General features: G+C 42.1%; 1 protein-coding gene across 2 annotated transcripts in view; it reads left to right on the top strand.

Moving 5' to 3' along the window:
* Window positions 1–7,482: 7,482 nt before the first annotated feature.
* The window catches only part of FAM53A (family with sequence similarity 53 member A), a 70,397-nt gene continuing 52,184 nt past the window's right edge, over window positions 7,483–25,695 (top strand). For both annotated transcript variants that reach the window (XM_066317362.1, XM_066317361.1), the window contains exon 1: window positions 7,483–7,562. The gene's annotated coding sequence lies outside the window, so the exon portion shown is untranslated. The remainder of the gene's footprint in view (window positions 7,563–25,695) is intronic.

Here is a 25,695-nt window from a genome sequence, read left to right as displayed (position 1 = left end):
GATAACACACAGCCACTGTTGCGTGTCATCTGTGCCTGTCTGTGCGTATCTGTACACGATGTAACAGATTTAGAACCAGTTGGGCAACTTCAACTGAATTTGGTAGAGGTTCAGAGACCTTTTGGAGATTGCACAAAATTCATGGAAGTACCCAACTGAATAGAAAACACCCCACAAGTATTTCTGCTGAAGACGAGGCTTCTTAATCAGCTCGTGTGGTCTCAGACAACAGAGAACACAGGAAAAAAACACCCAAATTTGTGAGGCCTTCTCCTACCCCAAGTGCAGAAAAAGTTTCAGCCAGGACTTGCATCTTAGTCAGTCAGCCTTGAAACACATTCAAAAGACACCAAGTTTCATTAAAATAGATTTTAAAATGTACTAGTTCCAAAATTATCTCCTCCCCCATCAGAAACATCCTAGATGTCTGATAGTTCAAAACACAGAACAGTTCATGTGGGTGCTTAGAAGGGAATGAGGAAACCCCTCTTTCTACAGGACTGATGGATGTCTCTTGCTCCCTTTCATAGGGTTGATTTGGGGTCAGGAAGACATTTCCCTCCCAGACAGGGAAGAAGGGACATGAAGATTAATTTGTCTTTTTCTATCCCTTTCCTCTACAGCCAGTGGCCTGGCTGACCTCCTGAATCATTCAGGTCATCATAAAAAAGCCTCAGGCCATGGTGATCACTCTTGTTTTGTGCTTGTGAAACACAGGTTACCCTCCTGAGAATGAAAATGCTTTAGTTTAATTGAAACCTTTGGGCTTCCTATGTGAGTACCTTTGTTAAATGTAAAGGCCTGAGGTAAGTAGAGGTCACACTGGTGCAGTTCAGAGTGTCTGGGGGGCTTGAGAGGCAGAGCAGCCTTTGCTTTAGTGAAAGGTAGGCAGAGGCACAACAGGCTTTGAGTGGCTTTGAATGAAAAGATGGTTAATTTGTGGTTGATACAACTAAAACAGAGCACAAAAACAGAGCCACCAGAATAAGAAGGAGGAGAAGGCTCATGCGGCTAAAGGACATGGCTGGACAGCCACTGCAGCAGCAGTGGGTGGGTCTGGATGAGATGAGATGAGATTGTGTTAGTTGAGGAGAAAACTGAGAGAAAATGGAAAGTTCTGTTTGAGTCACAGTGGGCTCAATCTCTCACTTACATGTCAGGGACAGTATTTTTTACAGGCTGTGATTTCACCTGGAGCAGAGCAGGCAGGTCTGGGAGCCTGAGTAGAAATGTGGTGTTTGAACTGCTTTCTGCATGGGAAATTATCCAGAAATATAAGATGTAAGAGAAAACCCTTCAATACTTGAATATCCCCCACGATTAGTATGTGCAGAGCTATGTGAAGAATTCATGGTTAAAATCTTGGGTACATATCACTCTGCTTGGCTGAAACACAAAGAAAATTAATCCCTATATTCCTGTTTTGATTTGAGGATTAAAATAGTCCCTGCTTTATCTAACCACAGTCAATTTAGGAATGAGATGAAGTGACATACAGATATTAATGGCTTGCAATCACTTTGTTCTCCAGTGAAGTTTCATGTTTGAAAGATCTTTGTTTCCTGAGAGGTTTTAAAAGATATTAAGGCCTGACACTGTGACACTGCCCCCTGCACATCTACCACTTCACAGCCAAGTTTGATGCAGAATAAAAGAAAATAATACCTATGCAGGTATAAACAATTCTAGCACTAACAAAATATTTATCCAGTGTGTTTCCTCAGGAAAGTTAATTTGCTAATTGCTCTCTCAGATTCCTGGGTAAGTAAAAGCAGAAAAGTATCAGAACAGTGCTAACTACCATCTCCTTGAAACAAAAAACAAAATGAAACAAAACAAACAAAAAACTTCACAACAATAACAACAACAAAACCCAAAAAATGACAACAGCAAAACAAAAACAAAACCAAAACCAAAACCCAAACAAAAAAACCCCACAAACCCACAAAAACCCCCCCCAAAACAACAAAACAAAACCCAAAATGAAGTAAAACCAACCAAAACCAGCCCAAACCAGACAACCCCCCCCAATCTTAACTCATAAAAATGAGAAGCCAATGAAAGGCTCATACAGAAATACTATATTAAGGATGGTGAACCATAACAAGTGTGATATGTTGTGCAGAGTAGGCTTTAACTAACAGGGTTTATTAATCAAATTTATTTGTTAATTATATGCCTTCCCTATGCCTTGTACTGGAACTCACTGGAGGAGTTTGCATGAACTCTGCAAGCCCTGTCCTGGCAGAAAAACTGCAAACCTGAGATCTCCAGCAGCAGGCTGCACGTACCTGATACACCTGTGCTGTCCCTGGCTTTTTCAAGGAGACACAAACTGGGTAAAAGTTCTGGGCTGAGAAAAAGCTCAGTCAAGAGATGAACAAGCCATTTGGAAAAGCAGACAACTGTCTAGGAAGGAAGTGCTGCATAAAGCAAAAAGAACAAGGCACTTGGAAACGTAGGAAGGACTAGAAACTTGAGTAGGCAGAAGATGCTTTGGCTGAACTCTTAGTGGTTTAGAGTTCTCAGGAGTGGGGCTGTTCCTCAGGGACTGCAGCAAAAAGCTGAACAATGCTGTATTGGCTCAGCACATGGAGCCTGATTGGCCCTTTTTGAAATCCGGTGGCTAATTCGTACTCTGAAGAAGGAAGTTTATCCTGGCCAGTTGGCTCAATTTAAGAAGCAACAGGCAAGTGTGTAGCTGGAGAAGCAGGTAATGGAGGTGAAAGGCTGGGTGTAGGAAAAGTCAGCTGTGGGCAAGGGGCATGGGAGATGGAGTCACTCTTCCATGAAATCCAATAAAAACTGATCTGGTCATAATTAACTCAACATTTTCAAAATCCTTTTAAGAGTTCACAAGGAACATAATATCTAGCCAGCTCGTAGTGGTATGTGAGAGACCCCTGACTCTAATATCCTTGGATGTCAGCCCTCTGCTTGTTTCAGATTTTGATGCTGAACACTGCTCTGCTTCTCAGTTACAGCTTATTTATTTAGCATTCTTATCGCTTTATCTCATTTATAGCAAGCTTGTGAATGTAAATAAGGAAAAATACATTAAACAATAACTTCATCTATTTGAGCAGTCTGAGCAAGGTCTACATTAAACCCACCAACTGATACATATAATTAGTGGCAGAACTTCCTCTTGTGCCCAGAACCTGTGAAACCGCCCAACAGAGAGAATGGAGAAGTGTGAAAAGCAGCTTTGGTGGGGCTCAGCCATGCTCGAACATCCCCTCAAAACAGGAAGAACATCACAGTGAACTCAGTAGCCAAGCAGTGTCTCCTGTACCTGCTCTGTGTCAGACTCCAGAGTCAGTCCAGTGCCCTTCCTCACCCCTTGCGTGGGGAACTCCCTGGGCTGGGAGATGGAATCCACATTGCCCTCTTGCTCCTCAGGGAGAGTGCAAAGTGACCATGAGGGAAACATGATCAGTGAAGGATTTTGGATCTGGACTCTTTCTGACAGGCCTTCATACATGTGTCTTTTAAAACAGAGGCTCCTTTGCCATTATTTATATTTTATGGAAAAGCAGATGAATGGCCAACAGTGATTGTTACAAGAAGAGAAATAACATGATTTGAGATAAATTTACCTAAGACTTGCTATCTCAGCTGAGACCTGCTATCCCAACCTGCTTGTTGTGCTTCTGTAATTCACTGTTAAAAGAATATTGTTAAAGTATGCAGTAAATACACTAAGTTTTGGTGTTCCAATGTTGACCTAATCAGCGTCCACAGCAAAACACTGTGTAATCAGTTTGAAATAGTGTTGAAAATGCTCATCTGACCTTTACGAGCAGTTGCACATGTTACAGGGTGTCTGAACTATTTTTGCTCTTCATGACCTTACATCAAATAGCTGCTGGGCTCTTTGCCTACAAACAGTATGAAAATAATAAAAAAAAAAAAAAAAAAACAAAAAAACAAAAAAAAAACACCACAAAAAAAAAAAGCCTGAGTTGCACAGTCTCCTCTGCTTCCCTTCCTGATCTTAGGTGGTAATTTGCCTAGATAGGCAGCAGCTTAGTTGTAACACACACCCATAGCATTCAGGTCTGTCTGTTGTTTTTGCCTGAGAGGAACCACCAGAGTGTCACTCATGTCTACCTGTCATGCTCTAAGGAGGGGAAAACATTCCCTTTCTTGAATATCTGTATCCATGTCCTGGATGTGGAGACAGGAGGTTAGAGGAGTTGCTATTTCTTTATGGAACATGGGGGTCAAGATGGGCCAAACTCATCCTGCAGTGAAAACTTACATATTCTTAATGCAGCAGTTTAGGTGCATAAAATAATTCTCAGAAGGACATCTTAGAGGAGCCATATCATCCATTGATTCCCTAGGTGAAAACTTTCTCCTGAGGTTCATTCTGATTGCACCTATTTCAGCTGGTATTTTATTGGAAAGACAGCTTTGTGTCTCTCTTTAGTTTGTTTTCTTTCCCCCTCTCTATTTTTTTTTTCTCTTTTTAATTTAGAAACCTGCCTACATTTGTGTCTCACTGTTTTGTTGGAAACAGATGGCCCTTCCTGAAGACACACAGTTGAGTGAACAGACACGGACCACTTTACCATGTGGTAGCATGTTTGTAATTAGATATTTAAAGTGCTAGACAATTACTATCAAACCTTGTCATGAGGGAAATTTAGGTCTGTGTTTACCAAGATCCGAATTATAAACTGGATCCCTGCCAGGGCTTTACTCTTGGGTATAAAATGAAAGAAGACTCTGGTTGAATACTGAGTGACATTGATTAGAGCTACCACCTGCCCTGTCTCAGACATGATCACTCACTCCTCTCTCCCACTCTGTCCTGTAGTTTTCGTTGACCATTGTATGTGGTTTCCCCATCTGACAAGTTTTGGGATCATAGGAGGCACCACCTCTGTAACATCTCTAGTTAAAGGCTCATCTTCCCACTTGGTTTTGGACTACAGAGAGGTAAAAGCAGTTCCATCTGAAAAGAAGACAGTGTAGAGTATTGTCACACTGGGAAAAAAAACAGAAAAAGTTGCAGAGGAGAATGGAAAGTGGTAAATCAGGGGATAAATTACAGGGGAGCATTACAGAAGATGAGAAAGAAGTTCAAGGATTTATCTAATGCATAAGGTAGTTTAATTCCTGCAAAGCTTTGCCCTAGATGGAAATACCCAGCCTGTGGAAGCTGAGAGCAGAAGCACTGGCTGCTCGGGAAGTGCAGCTGTGCCTTTTCACATGCCTCCCCCAGTGCTGCAGCCATGGCTGTGACTGAACAGTTGCAATCAAGAAATTTCAATCTCAGATACATGAAGTTCCCTCTGGTTTTACCTTGCTCGATACAGAAACAGTATAGGAGTCCGGAGGAAAGTATAATGGAAACACAAATGTTTGCAAACTATGGATATGGCTAAAGTCATAGGTATAGGAATACCAGTTTTACATCAAACTCTCACACCTGAGCTGCTCTAGTCCAGTGGAATACTTAAAATGGTTGTGAAAGACAAATTATATCATGACTTCATTTAAAACAAACAAACAAGCAAAATTGTTCATTCTAAATTTGGACAAGGATTTAGCAACAAAATGCTTCAGGGATAACTTGTTTTCAAGGGGGAATTCTGCGAACAAAAACTGATTACAGGATGGAGCCAAATCCCTGCCAAGGATACCGACAGGATCATGGAAGCAGATGAACTACAATTTCCCATGCACCAGAATCCACAATAAGGCCAGGAGCAAAGTGAGCACAATCACAAAGCATTTCAAGAGCCAGGACTGAGCAATGGGAGAGAGCTGTGTACTTTCTTCTGTGTACCTGTAATCTCTTGCAAGATCTCTCTGAAGAGAGGTATGTGTTGATCTTACAGAGAACTAGAACATTGATTTAAATATTCATTATATAATCAGGGGAAGGAATCTCGGAAAACTATGTGAAAAAAGTACTGTGGGGTTGTACAGAGTGCAAAACACGGGAGGACAGTGATGAAGACCAGCAGTAAAACCTGGTAATGTTGTTTAAAATAAAATTTGGTTTAATTTATTGGTCTCTTGAGGTTCATATTTGAAAGTAAGCTAGCCAAATTATGCATTTCCCAGGAACACAGTTTTTGTTTGGACTCTGCATTGTGATGTTAACTCAGGTATCTCTTGCTGCATTGTCCTGTAATTCAGTAGAATCTCACAGGGAAATAAGGTAAATTCAGCTGAAAACCTCGTGGGTCGAAGGAAAGGTGAGTGAAATACAACTCCATGTGCAAAAACAGAAGAACAGGTTGCAGAAGGCTGAAATGACAGATGGCTGTCACAGGGACAAGAGCTTGATAACAGTTACCGTGAATAAGAAATACCTGCACCACAGTAATGTTAGGCCTGTGGGCAGCAGTAAATCAGGGTTTGGTTTCTCATGACGTTAAGGATTATGCACCCACATAAAGCAGCCTCTGCCCTGACAAGTGCACGGCGTAATTGCTGTCCAAACACATCCCACTTCCTCGCTCCGGCTGACTCACGGCCGCCTTGAGAAACTCCCATCGGAACGGTCCTCGTGGGGCGAGCAGCAGATGTGGGGCGGCTTTCCGCCCTGCATTTTGGGGGCGATGAGGAATTCCCGGCGGGTGGAAGCAGGGCCGGGCAAGCAGAGGGCAGTGTAAGCACACGGACACAGCGCCGGGAAGCGCCGGCTCCAGGGAAGGGAACAGGAGCAGAGGGAACGGCTCGGGCCGGGGGGCTCTGGGGGCAGCCTCAGGTGTCCCGCCGCACCTCGGCCTGCTTGTGAGAGGCAAACACATTATCATGACTTCATCCTTATTAAAAAAAATTTTTAAAAAATCCTAAGTTTGGATACGATTTAGCAATGAAATGCTTCAGGGATAGCTTGTTTTCAAGGGGGAATTCTGTGAACAAAAACTGATTACAAGGATGGAGCCAAATCCCTGCCAAGGATACCGACAAGGATCGTGGAAGCAGATGAACTACAATTTCCCATGCACCAGAATCCACAACTGAGCCAGGAGCAAAATGAGCACAGACAGAAAGGGTGCCAAGAGCCAGAAGGAGAAAGAAGGGAAATCGGAAGAGGAGGAAGATAAAGAGGAAGAGGAAAAGGAGCAAGAAGAAGAAGACCAGAAGGAAGATGAGAAGGAAAAGGAGGAGGAGGGTGCGCACCCCCCTTGCGGCTCCATCCGGGCACGCGATGACGTCATCACCCCCGCGCGCGAAGCGCGTCTTCCCCGCCGGGAGCCCCTGGCCCCTCCGCACGCGCGCTGCCCAGCCAATGACAGCGGCGCGTCACCGCAAAGCCTCCTGGGGGCTGTAGTTCAACGCGCGCTCCCCACCCCACCCGGCACCACAGCTGCGCGTCCCTGCTGCGACCGGGACAGCGCCGGCCCCCCGCCCCTATGTGGGCGGGGCCGGACCGCACCGCCGGCCAATGGCAGAGCGGGTCAAGGTTCGGCGGGCGGGCAGCGCGGCCAATGGGCGCGGGCGGGCGGTGGAGGGGGCGTGGCCGGCGGTGTTTTGTTCGGTTGCCATTGAGCAGCCCGGTCCATACGCGCGGGGGAGGCGGCACGGCCGCTCAGGTACCGGCAGCCGCCGTGGGGTGGGGGGGGCGCGGGGCGGGGGGTAAGGAGCGCGGCCGGCAGGTAACAGTCAGGCGGGTAACAGGTAACAGACGTGTAGACAACAGCCGCACAGGTAATAACAGCCCTGCAGGTAGCAGCCGTACAGGCAGCAGCCCCGCTGTCGGCCCGCAGGCAGTGCGGGGCAGAGGGGAGGCGGCCTGGCCATCCTCGGACCCCTTCGCGAAGCCCCGGAGGCCGTGCGCACCGCGCAGCTCCGGGCGGGCGGGGCAGTGAGCGCGGCCCGGGGGACCCTGCGGGGCGGGGGTGTCACCCCGAGGCTGCGCTTCCCTGCAGCGGCACCTCCTGCTGCCGCAGGGCTGCATGCTGCTCATCCCTCCGGTTACCGCAACAGATAGGTAAAGCGGTGTGGTAAAATGTGCATTTTGTTGTTATTGTCCGTGCTCGGCCCGGGCCGCGCTCCCCCCGCACCGCCGGGGCTGCTGCCGTGCGCCCGCTGGGAGCTGGAGGCGGCCACCCCGCCGGGAGGCAGAAAACCCATAACCCCGAAAATGAAGTTATTAGCGTTAATAATAATCCGGGCCGGCTGCGCGGCGCTGCCGTGTCTCCCAGGGGCCTGGCCAGGCCCGGCCGTGCGGGGAAGGGAAGATGCCCGGCCGCGGCGGGGCTCGGACATTCCTTTGTGCCGCTGCCCTGCAAACACATGTCTGCAGGCACGTACCCTGGCGATTTTGAGGCGATTCCCCCCTGTCTGGCTCAAGGATAGCGTTACCTCTGTGGGGGTGCCTATTTTTCCACGATAGCTGCCTTCCATAATGATTCCTGGGTGGCAAGGGTGGTTATTTTCTTCCTTCCCCTCCCCTCAGCAATAGGAAAGCTGATTTCTAGTTTTTATGGCTCCGGAGTGTAAGGACCAGTTGGGCTCAGTGGGCAAGTGAATGGGCTCTTTGTATTATCTCAGCTTTTCTAGAGGCAATAACATGGCTTTGTTCTGGTTGTTTGGCTTATTCAATGTCTTCTGGCCTGCTGGAAGGGTAGAAATGTGTGGTTGAAATTCTGGGTGCTATTTCAGGAGGTCGCTTTAGGTCTTATGAGACAGAGCAGCCACCGCTGTAGAGGCTTCTCAGGGTTGGTGTTGAGGGGTCTGAACTCCTGGGGTTGGGATGGAAACGTTCAGGCGTTTTCCCCTTTAGGGATGGACATCCCCATCCCAGCATTCAGAACCTTTGGAGCAGCACCTCAGCTTTGGGTTGCAAGGTTGGGAGGGACTGGGTGGTTCTGTCCCTGGCTTTCACCATGAGTGCCAAGTCCTCTACCTGGGGATGAGTTGAGCCAGCTGGTCAAATCCATTTTCTGGTTCGCTGTGCCTACATTAAAGTCAGCTTCTGAGAAGAACAGTTTTTAGAGCCATTACTGCATTGCCTCCCGTTCATTTGCCCGACTGATAGAAAACACTTTTGTCAGAAAAATTTGCCATTTTTGGCAAGAACCAGAAGTTTGTATCTCTTGTGGCAAGCTGAAGTGTTTCTGGGTGTGTTTTAATTGTGAATGGTCTGCATGCTTCTAGTCGGGCTTATGAAATGTGGAGCACAATGTTTGCTGAATAGCAAAAACTTTCCTGATGAAGCATGTTACTTGATCTGGGTTTGTTGGAGATGCAGCGTACTTGCTCAAGCCCAAAGTGCTTGTATCCTTACGGTTATTGAGCTTCCAGAAATGCCTGGAAGAATTGCGCTCAAAGGCAGGAGACAAAAACATATATTTTAAGTAGCTCTTTGTAAGGTGGTGGAACTCTGAACTAGAAAATGAGTTCACTACTCCGTCATTTTGAATCTCCTTGAAATACTGTCCATATTAACATATCTGCTATTTTTAATGAGCCCTGGTTTTTTGCATCGGTAGCAAGATGCTACTCTTCATCATGTGGAAGTAAATGCTGCCTTATTAGACATAAACTCAAATTAGTGATCTGCAAGATCAGCCCCCTGATGGTATGATACACTTTTGGGATGTTCCTGTGGTAATCTGGCAGTCCTCTAGCGGCCTTTACCTGCCAGTGCGTAACCCATCATTACTGTCTCTTTAACTGGGGAATTAAAGTTGGTTGAATAATTGTAAAGGGGTATTTTAAATTCAGGATGGTTAAGCTTCCCTACTTCCTTTCAAAAAGCTGTTTTTCTGCAGGGTGCTATGATTCAGAAGAATGAGGAGGATGAAAGAAGAAATATTTATATTTGGAACCATTGTGTTAAGCTTTGGAAGTTTAGTAGAGGTGTAAAACTATATTTATGAAAATATGGTGGGCAGATAAACTGAAAGCCTGACTGTACTGAGACGACTGCAATTTATTGCATGGATTGCTTTATTTAAAACAAAACCTTGAAGGATTTATTCTTTCCTTTAGGAATTCCTTGAGAGTCTGGTAGCCATTACTGTGGCTCCCTTTTTTTAGTTCCTTCTTTTCCCTTCTCTGTGCTTTCTCCCCCTTCCTCTGTTGCCTCCCCCCAATCTACATTCCTTTGTGTTAAACAGTGATGATGGCAGTTCTAGTCACCTCCTGTGGTTTGATAGATTATTCCCTTTAGAATCATGGTGTACTTAAAACTTTCCAAACACAATTCTTTCCTTGCTCCTCCACTTTTTTTGATGCTGGCTTTGATTTTTCTTCTAAAAGTTTGTCTTGTGTGGTTCTGCTTTGAGTTGTCCTAAAAACTAAGTCTCTTTAAGAAGTCTCTCTAAGCCTTTTGTGGACAATATTAATATTTGTTATGATTTACCTTTCTTCTTTGTATGTTGATGGTCATAGTATAAGCAGAAATTTTGTTTTTAGGCAACAGGGAGCTTCTCTCTCCCCTGCAAGCTTACAGGTTCTGTGCTTTCTTTTTAGACAAAATTTTGCTTGCTTTAAACTGTAATTTTTATTTTTGTGAAATAAGCAACTTGGACTTTTATGGTTACTACATTCTTGAGATCTGATAGTCATGTAAAAACTATCTTGCAGGTTTTCACTCTCAAAATGCAAGAGATTCCTGCCCATTGTGGAATTATCTGCAACTTTTACTTTCGATATTTTAAGTAACATAACCTTACTGGGAGGGGTGAAACTGCTCACAGAAACCTGTGGAGGGCTTTATGAGCACTCCTGAAGGAAGAGTTAATCAGCACAGGGAACCCCTGTTCAGTTCTAGGGAAGAAGTTCATAGCTAGAAATACAGGTACTTGAAGTCAGTGCAGTGTCTGGTATTTTCTTGGTAGGTAAGGCTTAATCTCTTGATTCTGTAACCTGTGAGGGAGCCTTTTACGTGGACAGTGTGTTTTTCATTGTCATAAAGTTTGTGTCCTTAATGAGGTCTTAGCAGCAAAGTATTGCAATCCAGTGATGAGTCTTAAAAAAACCGAAAAACATCTCCACTTTCTTCATTTCTCTTAACTGTAAAGACTGTTAGAAGAATTGAGACAGTCGTATTTTCAGAAAATGGTTTCTTTAAGGATTTTCTTCTCACTCAAGAGGAGGCCTGTAAAAAAACAAAGGAGGTGTGGCATATTTTTAACTCCTTTCTAGGCTGTTCTATGGTTTTTTTGTGATGATCCAACTGGATATTTTGGTACTGTTAAGTACAGAGAAATTTGAAATCAAGGTATCTGTCAACTCTTAACATAGCCCTTTCTACATTTGGTGTTGGCTTGCTGTTTTGGCTTTTTTGGTTGTTTTGAGGAATAATATCATTAGCAAGCTGACAAGAAGCTGCTCAGATAACTGCTAATGCTTTGCAGTGGGTGTAAATAACTTCTGAAGGCCATGTTTCTGCTAATTTTTAGGTTGCGGGGAGGAAGTAGGCAGGGTTGTTACTAAATACATTATCTGGGTTATGGCTCTCAGTTTACTGACAGCACTGTTTTTTTAAGCAAGCAGTTGAATATTATGCTTTAAGGTAATATGAAATGTTTCAGTTAGGATATTTACTGAGTTATAAAAACAAAACTAATATATTGGCTTTTTACTGTTTGAACTTGAGTGTATTCTGGTAAAATGCAGCTGCCACGTTTTGCAGGTTGGGTGTTAACAGTAAGATCGAGGATTCTGATCACCTGATGTTCACATCATTGCTCTGAACCTGGTATGACAACTTTAAGTTCTTGTGAGAGTTAAACTGTAGGAAAGCACTGGGGAGAATTGTCAGTGTTGTATCAGGCCCAGAGCTTGGGACAGCAGTGCCAGTGATGGCAACTGCTCTTCAGTGTGTGTGGGTCTGTCTGTGCAGATAGAGCCAAGGGTGTGAAATCAAACTGTATTTTGCCTGCAGCTTTCATTAGAAGTGTCATCTGCAGAATCTGACAGTGTGTGTACCAAGACCTACAGGTCATTGTGAGGAGGGCATTTGAGCTGCAAGAAAGCTGTTTCTGCATTTGCTGAGCTTCAAAATTGGAACACCCAGCTGGTACAGGAAATAGTTGAAGAAATAAGTGGAGCACCACTGTCTAAACCTTTACTTTTGTTCTTTAGCCTGAGATCTATGATACTGGAAGACAAGATCTGAATTTCATTTTTTTAAAAGAATACCTGTTTCTCCTTAAGACTCCCCTCATCCAGCCAGCCTTGGCAACCAACTGGCTGTTTATTTGTTAATTCACTCCAGTTTTCTTGGGTTATGGAAGATCACATTTTCACCTTGCCCAGTTCTACATTAAAGTGAAGGTATTAAAAATTAAGGGAAACGTGTACTGTCCTAATAAGACCTCATGTAACAGGGCTGTGGCTTTTCTTCTACTGTCACCTCCCCTTCAGCCATTAATAGGAATAATAGAAACTTCTGTTGGTGTTATATTAACTTTAAGTCCCTAATTTGCATCTCAAATAACATTGTGAACAGCATTAATGCCTTCGAGGGGTTTGGGAGGTTTTTTAATTTGTAGGGTAAATGTATTTTTTAACCTAATTGGGCAGTCCAGATTATTATTGCAGCATGTTTAATTCTTGCTCTGCACAGCTTGTGTTGATGTCAGTGGCTCTAAATCATTCCTTCAGTGCTGTGCACATGTGTTATGTTTCACCTTCTTAATTGTGGCTTTAGATTTTTGTCTTGGTCACGTATTCGTCCCTCTCATACAGTTTACTACTAGATACTGTCTGATATTTTTGTTCTTTATTCTACCCTCAAAAGTTTGTTTGCAGTGAAAATTCTTTGGTTTTAGAGGGATGGAAGTTTATCATGTTTAAGGGAGAGGGCAAGTGACAAAAGCTGTGTGTCATTTGGATCTGTCAAACCCTGTGGCCTTATCAGCTTCCACTATCCAAAAGGAGTATGCACAATATGGAAGAGGTTAAATTTTGGAGCCTCAGGTGTTGATGTAGGTTATGAAACAGAATTGTGGGAACATAGCTGAGGCAGGATAATGGGTCTGGATCTGGAGTTCTGCCTTCTGCAGCTCAGCATTTCAATATGTAAATGGCTGTTGAAGTTGCAGGTGGATTTTGTATCGTGTTATGTTTTCATAAGGTAGCAAACTTCTGATTTGTGGACTGTTTGAGGGTGTGATTTATTGATTGAGTGCTGGTCTCCATTTAGATGCCTGAGACCTGTTCGTATGTTTGAACAGTGTTTTTGATGAACTGACAGTTAAAATTAGAATATATAGTTAAAAAGAAAAAGGAACCTCTTTGCCCAGTTTATCCCAGTGTAATAGTGGTGGCAAATAATTCATTGCTATCTGTTGGAATGGAGGATAGTGGTGTGTGAACATGCCTGAAGACTACTGCCCTGCTTCAGAGTGTAATTTGATGCAGTATTTAGTAAATGAGAGAAGGGTAATGAAAGCAGCATTCAAGAACTACTTACATGAATTGACTAAAGTACAGTATGTAGTTGTTATAGTGGGAAGGGGGAGAGGAACAAGTACCCAGCACTTCGTCTTTTCATTTATTAAAAACAATGAAATGAAACAACAGAATTGAACCTTGATGAATATGAGAAGTGTGAGTAACTTGGAGGCTAAACTGAAGTGCTGCTGCCTGTTGTAAGGGGCTACCAGAGGTTAAGAGACAGCAGTGGTGTCGCTGGTTTGGAGATTGTGGTGGCACTGGAACAGGAGCCAGCATGTTCAGTGCCAGCCTGGTCCTTGGCCTGTTCCCTTCTCAGGATGCATAGCAGTCCTCTTGAGCTTGGCTGCATATGTGGCTGCTGACTTCATCCTCTTCTTCCATTAGCACCCCATCCTGACCAGACCTTTCTGGTTCAATATTTGGATAAGAAATTGCTGAACTGCAGGGAGGGTAAGGTGGACTGCTGCTGCTCTTCTGTTTTCATGCTTCACTAATCAGAAGAATGTCATTTTATAAAGCAGCAAAGTACCTGGATAAACATGTGTAGTACCAAACTATTACAGGGGATGAAAAAGGATAGTACTTTGTCTTGTTTTATGCTTTTTAGGCCTATTTATGCTTGAGCTCTTAAGAGTTAATTCCTCTGTGCTTTAGTGACTTCAGATTTTAAGTGTGAACTCTGGCTGTAACTAATGCTCTTTGCTTCAACTCCCCATCTGTAAAATGCTGCATATCTTAATTTTTGGTTTGCAGTATTTGGCTGCTGCGTGCAGCGTTTTCCATCTTCAGGAAGTCCTAACCCAGCCTGGGGCAGTGGGTGTAAAAGGTGCACACAGATGTTTGTGTGACAGTGCCTTGACACCACATCAGTGAAAGCCATTACATCACCCTGCTGGGGTGTTGGAAGGCAAAGCACGCCTGTCTTTCTGAAGTAATAGGCTTCTGGCTTCTCTTGGTCAGAAGAAAGATGCAGCAGGATACTGCAATATTGCTGAAACTTGCATGCTGCCACAGGAGGAGATTGGAGGGGATTTATTTCTGTGTGAAGATAGTATGGGGCAGCTGTGACTTTTTTTTTTGTAATAATAAAATAACCTGATTATGCAAATCCTAAAGTTTTAATTTGACAAATCAGAAGAGTAACATCTAGTTCATTGAAACTCAAAAAACATTGTAGGAGGATAAGCAGAATCATTACAGGGACTTGAAACTGAATTTATCATTTAAAAAAAAAAACGTAGGGCTTTGAAAGATGTTGGCTGGTTGTGAGTCTTGTGCCCCCATACTGGTATTGCACATCTAATGTGATTCATAACAGAAACCTGAGCAGCTCTTCTTTCTACTTAGTCCAGTGCTTTGCTGTCCTCAGTATTAAAACTTGTTCTGAATATGAAACCAGACATCTTTTTACTGCAGGTCAAGCTTATTGCCTAATTACCTGGACATAAGGGACAGCTATTCTTTCCACTATAGTAAGTAAACTTGAAAAAATGTGTATTGTTTTTTGCAATGTTCCTGTTTCCTTGTGTCTTGCCCTCCACCCTTGTGATACTTTTGTCCTAAGTAAAACTTAAGTATTCAGGTCTTCCTGAGAGGTCATTTTTTTCAGCTCTGATCATTCCTGTTGTTCTCTCAATTTAGTTCACATTAGGCTTCAAGTGTGGTGCTCAAAACCCAAGTCTCTGCTGCAGCTGAGAGTTTCTGTGCTGAGTACAGTGAAAAAGTGGCTTCATGTGCTCTGGAGCTGATATTCCTGTTTATGCATCCCCATACATTGGACTTTTTTACACCAGCTTAACACTCATTTCAAGGTCCAGGGCCTTGATCCCACCTAGCTCACAGCTTTCTTCCGAAGAACTTGCCTTCTGTTTGTTCATTTAATCCTGCCTGAGTGTGCCTTTCAGAACTCACTTGTGTCCTTTTACTTGCAGAACAGTTTTCCAGCTTGTCAAAGTTATGCAGGATTTTAATGCTGTCTTGCAGTCCTTCCTGCTGTTCTCCTACATATAACCAGCCTCCTCTGCCAGCAGCAGATCACGGGAAGCACAGAAATGGAACTGAGCTGGGTTCCAGCTCCGTGTGTTCTCCCACACACCACTGGCAACTGCTCTCTGGCTGTGGTTGTCCCCCAAGGACTGCCTTTGGTCACCTCCCATCAAGACAAGTCTGTAACATTTAGGTGTGCGAGCTCACAGGTTCCTCCCTGTCACTAAACCCTGTTACACTGATGTCCCAGTGAACCAGGTGGGTGCTGCACACCTCTAGTGCTCACAAAAGATTCCTGCTCTTCCCAGAGGTTCTACTTAAATTATGGGGGAATTGGAGACTGGTTGCATGAATTTTGACCTTTTTCTTAATGCAGATATACAATGAAGGCAGGCCTAGTCTCAAACTAATGTCCAAACCCTTTTTTGTTCATTTGTTTTGCTTCTAAAAAGCCTCAGCCATGTCGTGTTTCTGTCTGTATTTAAATATATCACATAACAGCCTAAATCTAGTACCTTGCAAATAATTCCAGGTGTTACAGAGTGACTGAAGTCATCTGTAGTTAGAGTTCTTTGAAGCTGTCCATTCTTGAGATGAAATTGCTCTTTCATTGCAAGCCATATGTCGAAGGATAGGCTCTACTACTTGGAACAGCTTTTCTTTAGAGTATTTTTCTTGGATTTGTATTTGTAAGTATTTTTTGACATCTCTGTAGGTGCAATGTTCTCTGTTTGAAATCTTAGTTCTCATATTATCTCCCCTGTCGAACTCAATGCACATAATGAATCCTGTGCTGCATAGAAATGGATTTCTCTGAGCCCTGTCTCTATTGGGGTTGTTTGACAGAGTTCTGTAAGTGCTATTTGTTGTTTTTTTTTCTCCAGCGCCTCTTCCTCTAAACTTTCTTTACATCTCTGCCGTTCAGTAATTCCCTTAGACTTGCTCTTATTGTTGCCTTATTTACAGTCCTTGCATGTGTAGCAGTTTATTCTCATCACACAGATGTATTTGAGTGTAGCTGAGAGTTTTATTGTGCCTGGCTACAAGCTGGAATAATTAATCTTCCAATCATTCTTTCCACTGGATGCTCTAAGGAGATGGACAGATATGCTTTGAAATCATGCTGCAATGTTAAATTGAGCAGAGGTTTAGCAGGGCTGTTGATCCTTTCCTAAAGATAGTGAATGTTTGTTAGGTGGGATTACCTCTGTGACCACTCTGAACACCCAAAATGCTACCAGAACAGTAAGGCAGCACCAGCTGGTGTTGGGAAGTTAAAGGCAGTGTGGATGGTGAAATTTGTACTTCAAGTTAATAGTTGTTTGTAAGTTATTACAGACCATAAATAGAATTATGGAGGAGCTCTGTTCAGAAAAGCTCTTTCAAGATGTGTTCATGGTTGTGGCAGGTTTTTCTATGTAAATTGTGATACTCCAATTTTACTAACATAGTTGACTGCAAAATGCCAAGTATCCTTGAGATTAAACTTTATAGTCCTGTTAAATATACAGTCTTAAACTTTGGAACTAGTTTGGGACCTTCCCTTTGTCCTTTTCTCACTGGAGCTCAAACTGATCAAATATTACCAAACCTATTTCAGAGTTCTAAAGTAGCTGTTGAACTGAGCCAAACTGCAATGAAGTAAATGCCTGTTGCACCTGCACAAAAGGCTGCAGCTGTCAGAAACTTGTTTATCACTTCAGTACTTCTTGAGTCCAGGTGCTCAGCCAGTGACTTCCCCTAACAGAGTTATTTGTTTCAGATCTTCAGCAGAAAAGATGTTACTGCTTTATGCAGATTATAGTGTGCTTAACCTTTGCATGTGTGAAGGTGCCAGGAACCCAGATGTAATCTGAGGCTCATTTTAAAGGAAGCTTAGATAGGGTACACTTTTTGTCAGCATTGAAAAATCATTTGGAAGACCACATCTCTCTTACTGTTGACTTAAGCAGATAAATCTTTTCTGTTTTGTGCTTCAGCTTGGTTACCAAAGTTGATCTTGTCAGAATGCTGTCCTCTGTAAAGATGGCTGCCCAAGTGTGAGATCCCATTTCCCTTCCAAACGCTCTTGGTCTGGTCCTGCTTTGCACAGTTGCTGTCTGTGAATGTTGTGTGCTGGACTTGCCGAGTTACTTACCTGCTGCCATTCGAAGCTGCTAAATTTCTGTCCCAGTCAGGGAAGATTAAAAGTCAAGGCCTTCCTCAACACTCATTTTTTTCTCCTGGCATTTTTGTGCTCAAATAAAATAGTTGTTTTGGTTTATACTGACTGAACTATGGTCTATAGTATTTGTGTACTAATTGGCACCTTGAGCCTATTTGCTTCCTGTACCAGGGGCATGGTTTTACGTTAAGGCTTCTTAGCTCATCCTCTGTGAGTAAACTGTAATTTGGAATTCTGGTGACTTCTGTGAATCCCCTTTGACAAGTGAATCTTTCTATAGAATTTTCTTGTAGAAGTAATGAGTTGTTCACTCACTACATTGAGGTAGTGTTGAGGAAGTACACAAAATATACGGAGCTTTTCCATCAAGCAAAGGTGATTTTCCACTATTTAAGGAAAAAACGATCATACTAATGTAGCTAAAGTAGTTCACTTTTTTTCACTTCTCTGACATGGTGTAACTTTGTCTCATGGAATTTCATTAGTTGATGTAATTGTTACAATTGCTTTTCCTAAATACCTACTGCAGTGTGTACCCCTTGGTTTGTGTCTTGACCTCTAACACAGCGTTTCCTGAATCCAGCTGTTCAGTGTGCTGCTCAAGGCTGGCTGCATAGAGACAAAGTACTTATCTGGCTTTTCAAACAGTCTAGTGAACTACTAAGAGCTGCATAGCTCAACTGAACTAAATTTTATTGAAGTACCTTTAATAGGGCCTGGCAAGAGGGATGTCCCTGGTGACACTTGAAGTAACATCTGAATTGAATGAAGGAAGCACACACGGTATTGATGTATATTGCCTTTGTCTTTGTATTTCATTCCATTATTTTAATGGGCTTAAATTTGTGGTCTACTCGTACTTGGGTCGTTTGTGGACTGAGAGCTCACATGTAGAGCAGATTACATGTAGTGCAGATCCCTTCAGAGACTTCACCATTCAGAACCTTGCGGTATGTGAAAAACAGAAGTTGGAAACCAACTATTAAGTTGATAGGAACCATAGTTTAGCAGAGTAAAGAGCAACAAGAAGAAATTCTTTAAGTTACCACTCAGTTCTGCTGTTTGTAGTGTGATACCCAAATTTTCTTTATTTAAAAGAAAATTTTTGCTGCTTGAAAGCTGTGTGGTACATGGGGTTTATTTTCTGGATTTTGGTGGATCTGGTAACCAGCTGTGTGTTGTAGAACTTTGTGTGCCACCTCTTGAGGTGGTATCTCCTGCCACATGAATTAGGGTTTCTTCAATGACAAGTTGCGGATGGTGAGCCATGATAGAGAAGAAGTTTGGACCATGAGATGGAACTTGGTTGTCAGCTACACACCATATTTCATATCTGCTCAGTGCATTTCCATGCTCTTTCCACGCAGATAATGTAGCAGCAAGCTTTAGCTACTTTATGCAAGCCTGCATAGAATTTTGCTGTTGTGTAAATTCTTAGTGTAATTTGCTTTCTTTATACTTTAGGGTTTTATATGAAAATATATAAACAGTGTACTTGTGGACTGCTAAAATAAGAGTACACACATCCAAATGCTTATTCAGTATAGTTGCACAATGATCTGCAGAGTTCCAATTTTGAGACAAAGACACTTTCCTTGAACTGCTAAATTGGGCATAATACTCTGTCATGAGAAGGAAATATTACTCATGGTATGAAAAATAAGTACAGTGAGCCATGGAGAAACGTACTTCATATTGCTGTAAGCATTGAGATATATGGATATTTACAGAATACTGCTTGGAACTTGAGTTCTAAATTTAGTGCTATCTGCAGCTCACCAGCTGTACTATTTACTGAAAAATATTTGGACTACCATAGGTTCCTCATTTTTAATTTCCATATATGCATTATGCAAACTAATGAAGGGAGACTTTGCTGTGTGCAGATTATATAGCTCATTAGATCCCTGAAATGCCATGAAGTAGCATCTTAACATAAGTGTTTTTCACCTGGCCTGAGGCCTCCAGCAAGAACATTTCACACTTGGGATCATAAAAACAAACCTACTAGTTGGGCTTTTTGTTTTAAACAAGCCAACCAGATGTCTAAAACTCCTCAGAATGAACCTGAAGGCAAACAGGAGGAGGTTTATTAGCTGTGTGTGTTTTGGGGGCAGAATGTATGGAAGAGATTTGTATAATCCCTCAGCTCCAAGCCCATAGGCTTTGGTAATAGAACAGTACTTCAGTGTTGGTATTATTCCATTCTATCACAGCGAAACAGGATATGCATGGGGTAATCATTGTTGTCACTGCTATACAAGTTAAGGGTCAGTGCTATTTTTTTTCAGCCTAGGGTATTTTTAAAGTATGCATATGTGCCTGTTTCACTTCTCAGTTTTAAGAAACACTAAGAGAAAGTAGGTGATACTCCTCATTAATTTTATTTTATTTTTTTTCCTCTGGCTTTTCTAACCAGTGGAGTGGAGCAAATATCTTGGTAGTAGGGCCAGTTGATAATTGTTTTTATTCTAAGGCTTGAAGAAAAAAAATCTCATGGGTCTCATACAGTCTGGATCACTTGCTTTGGTGGAAGTCTGGTAGATTTCTCCAAATATTAATATTATCAGTATAAATTACTATTTGAGTCTGAATTTTATATCTTACTGGAGGCTTAGTCTATGAAGTAAATACTTCTGCTGGTTTTAAATAGCATATTTATAAAAGCAGCATGTAGAGGTGAAAGTAATTTGTGTAGGACCTGAGCTTTGAGCTTTTAGTAATATACCCTGAAAGTTACAGTAAAGAAGTGGTGATTGCCCTCTAGGTTCTGTTCTGAATTGCTTAAACAGGCAATAGCTCTTGGTTTGAGTATTGTAGTCTTGAAATAATGACTGTTAGCTCATTTAATTCATAACAACAGCAAAAGCCAAGGGCTTAGTGTTCGCATATTCAAGCCTCAGTAGATCAGACTTCTGTTCCTCAACATCACACTGTAGCCTTGGGCTTTCTGCAGTCGAGCTGAGGAGAAAGAGTCCAAATTTCACATTGCAGGGAGATGACTGGTCATGGGCCAGTGCCGATGCCTCATTCAAATGGAGCTCCAAACAGTATATGTAAATATTCTTCAGCAAAATTAATGAAATCCTCGCCTGTCATTGTGGTGGATTATTTTAGGAAAGAGCATAAGTAACATGAGCATCTTGGAAGACCGTCTTGGTACAGCATCAGACACAAGGCACAGCTCATCTGTTGTCCTGTCTGACAAAGACATGTTAAAAGATGCAGGATGGCTTGTCTGTGGTATGAGTATTTGGTCTTTGTCAGGTCTGTAAGACAGGTTTAAACCTGAGAGACTGACTTATTGATTTGAGTTTGCAATAAAAAATGCTTTTAACCTCTGGCTGAGTCGAGTTCTTAGCCCCAGTTTTCTGTAGTGATACATTCCCTGCTTTAATTAGGTATGACCTCAAAAAAGTCTCTTGAGCTTAATTCAGCACTTCTGTTGCTTTGAGAAGTGTACTTTATAAACTGTGACAAAGGTGTAACATTGCCTATCTCCCTTCTTTTTCCTTTCTGGAAGGAGACTCTCTAGTATCTTGTTTTAAAACCAAACCCAAACCACTGACAGTAACTTAAGAAATAAAAGGGGGTATATCTATTACAGACAACAGCTCAGCATGTAAAATATTTTGATTCTAAATAAAAATGTATTAAATTATTTTAGGCCTTTGTTTTGTATGTGTTCCTTAGCCAAGCAGGGTGAATTGTTGGATGGGGAACAATACCATCAAAAGTAATACTGAAGTATTACCTTTAACCTCTTTCCAGTGTATCACCTGTCTTTTAAGTAAAGTGGAATCCAAAGGCTGTGTGTGATGGTTGAGGCTTCCCTTCTTTCTCATAGGAGCTCTTGGATCTGGAGTGTGGGAGATGGAGTAGAAGTGAATTTGTAGGATGCAGCTTTATTTTAGTAGCAGTTTATATTTTGTTTCTGCTGCCTCAGTGACCAGTTGGTCTTACTGATGATGCTTTAGGGTCAAAACAGTCAAATTCTGGAGTGATTTTCTGCATTTTAGGTAAGTGGACCTAATATTTATTATCTATCTCTGGAGGCATGAACAACCCAAACCCTAATTTTTAACCTTATAGTGCTGATCTGTAGTCCTGCCTTGCACAATAGGTGATATGTTCTTCAGCAGACAATACTGAGCTCTTGATATTCCTTGTGCTTCCCGAGCCTGTGGAATATCTGAGCTTTGTCTCCAGTGCCTGTAAGCTGATGTAAAGGATATCTTCTAGCCTATTTTTCTTGTCCATTTTTGGAGTTCTGTGCTGGAGTTGAGTCAGCCTGAATCCAAGTTTGAACACCTCATAATGTTGAAGGTTTCTTTTTAATAAAAGCTGGCTTATGAAAGCACTGCATGGAGAAAGTGAAGAGGTTCTGTGACTCCGTCTTCAGTCGTTTTAGAGAAACTAAACTGCAAACGTTGAAACTGGCTTCTTTGGTTGTTATGTTCAGGTTCTAGAATGTGTAGGGTGTGGTGCTAAGGCTTCATTTTGTCACATCCGAACGCCAGGGAGAAACAACTACAGTTTAAACAGTATTTTTTAGGTGGCTGTGAAACAGTTTCTACAGAATACAAACTAGGATTATAAACTCTCTTCTCTTTGTCCCTTTTGGTCAGAAACTGTTATTCTAGTTCACTGTTAAAAACCTTTCTGTAAAGAACCTCAGAAAGTAAAGAGGTGCTAGTTAATGGCATTGAAAGGACTCCTGAAGTATATGTTGGAAATGGGGGTATCCTCATTTAGTACCAATCCCCCAAAACATTGAGTAGTAACTTTATAGCTGTAGGAAACTTTCTAATTTAAAAGTTGTGGTTTGTTTTTTTTTTTTTTAAACTTCATGTGGAATTCTGGAAGGTTTGCAGAATAGCCACACTGCAGATTAGTGCTGGAAAGGATAGAGTCCAAATAATTCTCTTTTAAGTGCCCGCTATCAACAACTTTTCTGGGCTAAAAGTTATTAATAATAGACTTATGTTGTAAGGAATGCTTAGCCTCTCTGTGAACTTCTTAGCACTGTAGTAAATAATATGTATTTTTAGAAATAGCATGTTGTCTTCCCTTTTGGTTGTTGGAATTTTGCATTGCAGAAAACTGTCTAATTTTTAAACTTTTTGTTAGATGGCATAAAGTATTAGCTTGGCAGTCTCAGGAAAGCTGATCTTCCAACTTAGTGTTGCTTCAAGGATAAGTGGGAATGAACAGACAATGCCCTGTTAAAACTTGATCTGTTTTGTGTGATATTTCAATTTTGAAGTGCTTCTTGGATGCTGCAGAAAGTGCCAGGAGGCAAAAAATCACATCACCTTTCATCTAGAGTCTAGCAGCAAAATAATCTAGATCTGGAGTTAGTACTGCTGCAGTGATTAGCTCCTTTGGCTTGCTGAAGCAGAGATAATATTTTAAAGGACCTACTTATCCGAATTGGAATTTTGACTCCAGCTAATCCTTTTCTTCTGCTGGGAGCAAGCTAAGTGCATTTATAGGATAGTTGGTAATAAAGGTTCCATGTAGCACTTGGAGCAAAGAGTAGGAAATAATGTGAGGTAACAGAGGAAACAATCCTCTGTTCTCACAGGCCACTTTAATGCCATAGGCAGAAAAATAATGGGATAGTGATCACCAAGAAACACCTACATTTGAGTTATGCGGAAATCATCTAAAAATCTTGTGATCACTTTTTTATCCAAGATAGAGCTTCCAGAAACAGAGAAGAATTTGTTAGAAGTGTTTCAAACAAATGTAAATTTTCCCATCGAGATGAGCTGTTGCTGGAACATTTTGTCCTGCAGGATGCAGAGGAGGAGGAGGAGTGGGTTGGGAATGAGTCTGGATGTCTTACTTTCTTAGAGCCAAGGAGAGATGATTTTTTTTCTTGTTGGCTTTGTGTTCTTCATCAGGACTCTTCATCTCTTTGAAAGTAACTTGTCAAACTGAATGAGCCTCTGACATCCTTTAATTGACTGGGAGGTTAGATAATCTGTATTTATAGTAGTCTTCCCCAAAAAAGACCCTAGTGATGTCACTGAGAAGATACAGAATTCGTGACATGAACACTTCTGTTCTATCTCTGCTGTTAATTTTGGCAGAGATTTTACAAGTCATTACTACATGTAGCTAAGTTTTTTTAAAAATAATCCCTCTCTCCTTTAGTAGTACTATAGAGATATAATAATGAATCTTTACTTTTCTCAGCCTTCAGAATGAAAAGAACTTTAAATCAGAGACAATGGTGATACTGACTCCCTCACAGCTCATTCTCCAGCTTTGAGGAGTGTTAGCTTTGGCTTGCATTTTGAGTTTGATTTTTATATTCCATTTATTCTTTTTGATTAGTCTACCTTTCAACAACAACAAAAAATAGCTTCTTTTCCTCCCCCACCTCTCACCTCTGCACCCCAGCTCAAGGAGATCATAGGAAGATTAAGTCTCTCCCAGGACAGAGACTGAGTAACATCTTTTGTTGTGTGTGTTTATCTTGGAGGTCTCACCTTGCTCTCTATCCTACCTAATCAGGCTCCACAAAGAATGGTGTGTTAAGGGAAAGATGGCCATAATCTTGTAGGACTCTATCCAACTTGGAGCTCCAAGGCCTATTGTGATTAGCTCAAGGCTTGGAGGATATTCCTGTTTGAACTGGCAGCTCCTGGCTCTGCTGCTGTCTGTGGAGACTTGGTGACAGCAGAGGTGTGTTACCTGTGGGCTGTGCTTTCAGGCTCTGTGGAGACTGAGGCAGGGCTGGATTGTGCCAAGATCTTTGTCATGAGGCAGCTGAAAACATAATTCAGCGGCATCCTCATTGCACTAACAGGGACGGTCAAATGGTACCTGTTACTGGAAATCCAATTAGTATGAAGTGCTGAGCAGTTTGGGAGGGATTCAGCCTGATAAGCATAAAGAGTACGATAAGGAGAGACTGAAAAATAAAATTGGCTGCTTTTAACCTGCTCTAGAAAAACAGCATGGTGGAAAAAGTGTGTAAAGTAAACAGCTTAGTCTCTTCTCTCTGTGGATCCATTAAATACATACCATAGCAGAGAGTCTTGAAATAAACTATAAACTAAACCCTCAAAAATAGGAAAATTAAGTGAAGAGCTTCCCTCTAGGAGGTACGGAGGGACAAAAAGCTTATAAGTACATAAGAACGAAATTTAAAATGACCACAGTTCAGTGAAGTCATTCTGAAGAATCTTTTGTCTCCTGTCAGCCAATATTAAATTAAGAGAAATAATTCCTTGTAGAGTATACATAGCTCAAATCAGAGTGAACCAAGAGTTTGGTCACTGAGTTAAGGTGCTGAGGCTGCAGGGAGGATTTCAGATCCCTTTGAGCTGGTGAGTTTGACCAGTCAAAGGAGTACAAATTGGGAAAGGAAGATGGGAGCAAAACATGTTCAAACCATGCTTCAGGAGTCGATGCCTAATTTCTAATTAAAGAAGGATCTGTGTGGCTCAGTGTAGGAAATGCTGATGTTAACCGGCTTTCTTGTGTGGTGAATTTTTTTTCTGATGCTGTAGTTGCACAGGTACTTGGACAAGCGATGTCAGCATCCCACAATGCGCCCACGCAAGCATTTGTGTCCAGTTCATGGCAAACCAGGCTGGGGAGCTGATCCAGCTGGAAAACAGCATTTCCCAGAAACAATAGGAAGTGTTTTGGTTTCATCCAGCTATAAAAATTCCTTGATCTAGTTCTCTGTGATGAGCAGAAACACTTGTGCTTGCATACTGCTGTGGGCCACAAATAGCCAGAGAAGAGAATGTGTTGGCAGTTGTGATGGCAGCTGAGGTAGATCCAACTGCAACCTAGAATGGCTTTCAGTGGTAGGACTGTGATGGTGACACTTTAGTGGTAGGAGTGTGGTGGTGACATTTTGACCACTTAAACATTCATTGTGTTGTCCTTAACAGGAACTGCCCAGTAAGAACAGATTTCTAGTGTAAAACAGTTAATGCCAATGTACTAATCAAACACATTTAGGAGAGGTGAGAAGGGAATTCACTTGTAAAGTGTGCTTCTGATCTGAACTACAACCCTGCTATCAGGGTTGTGCTTCATACTGAGAAATGGAATTTACTTGTGGTGGGGAGCAGGAAAAAGTGGGAGCAGATAGATGAAGGCTTTTTGGGCTTAAGAGCACCTTTTCATCCCAG

Source organism: Sylvia atricapilla, chromosome 4 (assembly GCF_009819655.1).
Source record: "Sylvia atricapilla isolate bSylAtr1 chromosome 4, bSylAtr1.pri, whole genome shotgun sequence".
Lineage (NCBI taxonomy): Eukaryota > Metazoa > Chordata > Aves > Passeriformes > Sylviidae > Sylvia > Sylvia atricapilla.
The sequence above is the reverse complement of the archived record's forward strand: the minus strand, read 5'-3'. Positions and strand labels throughout refer to the sequence as shown.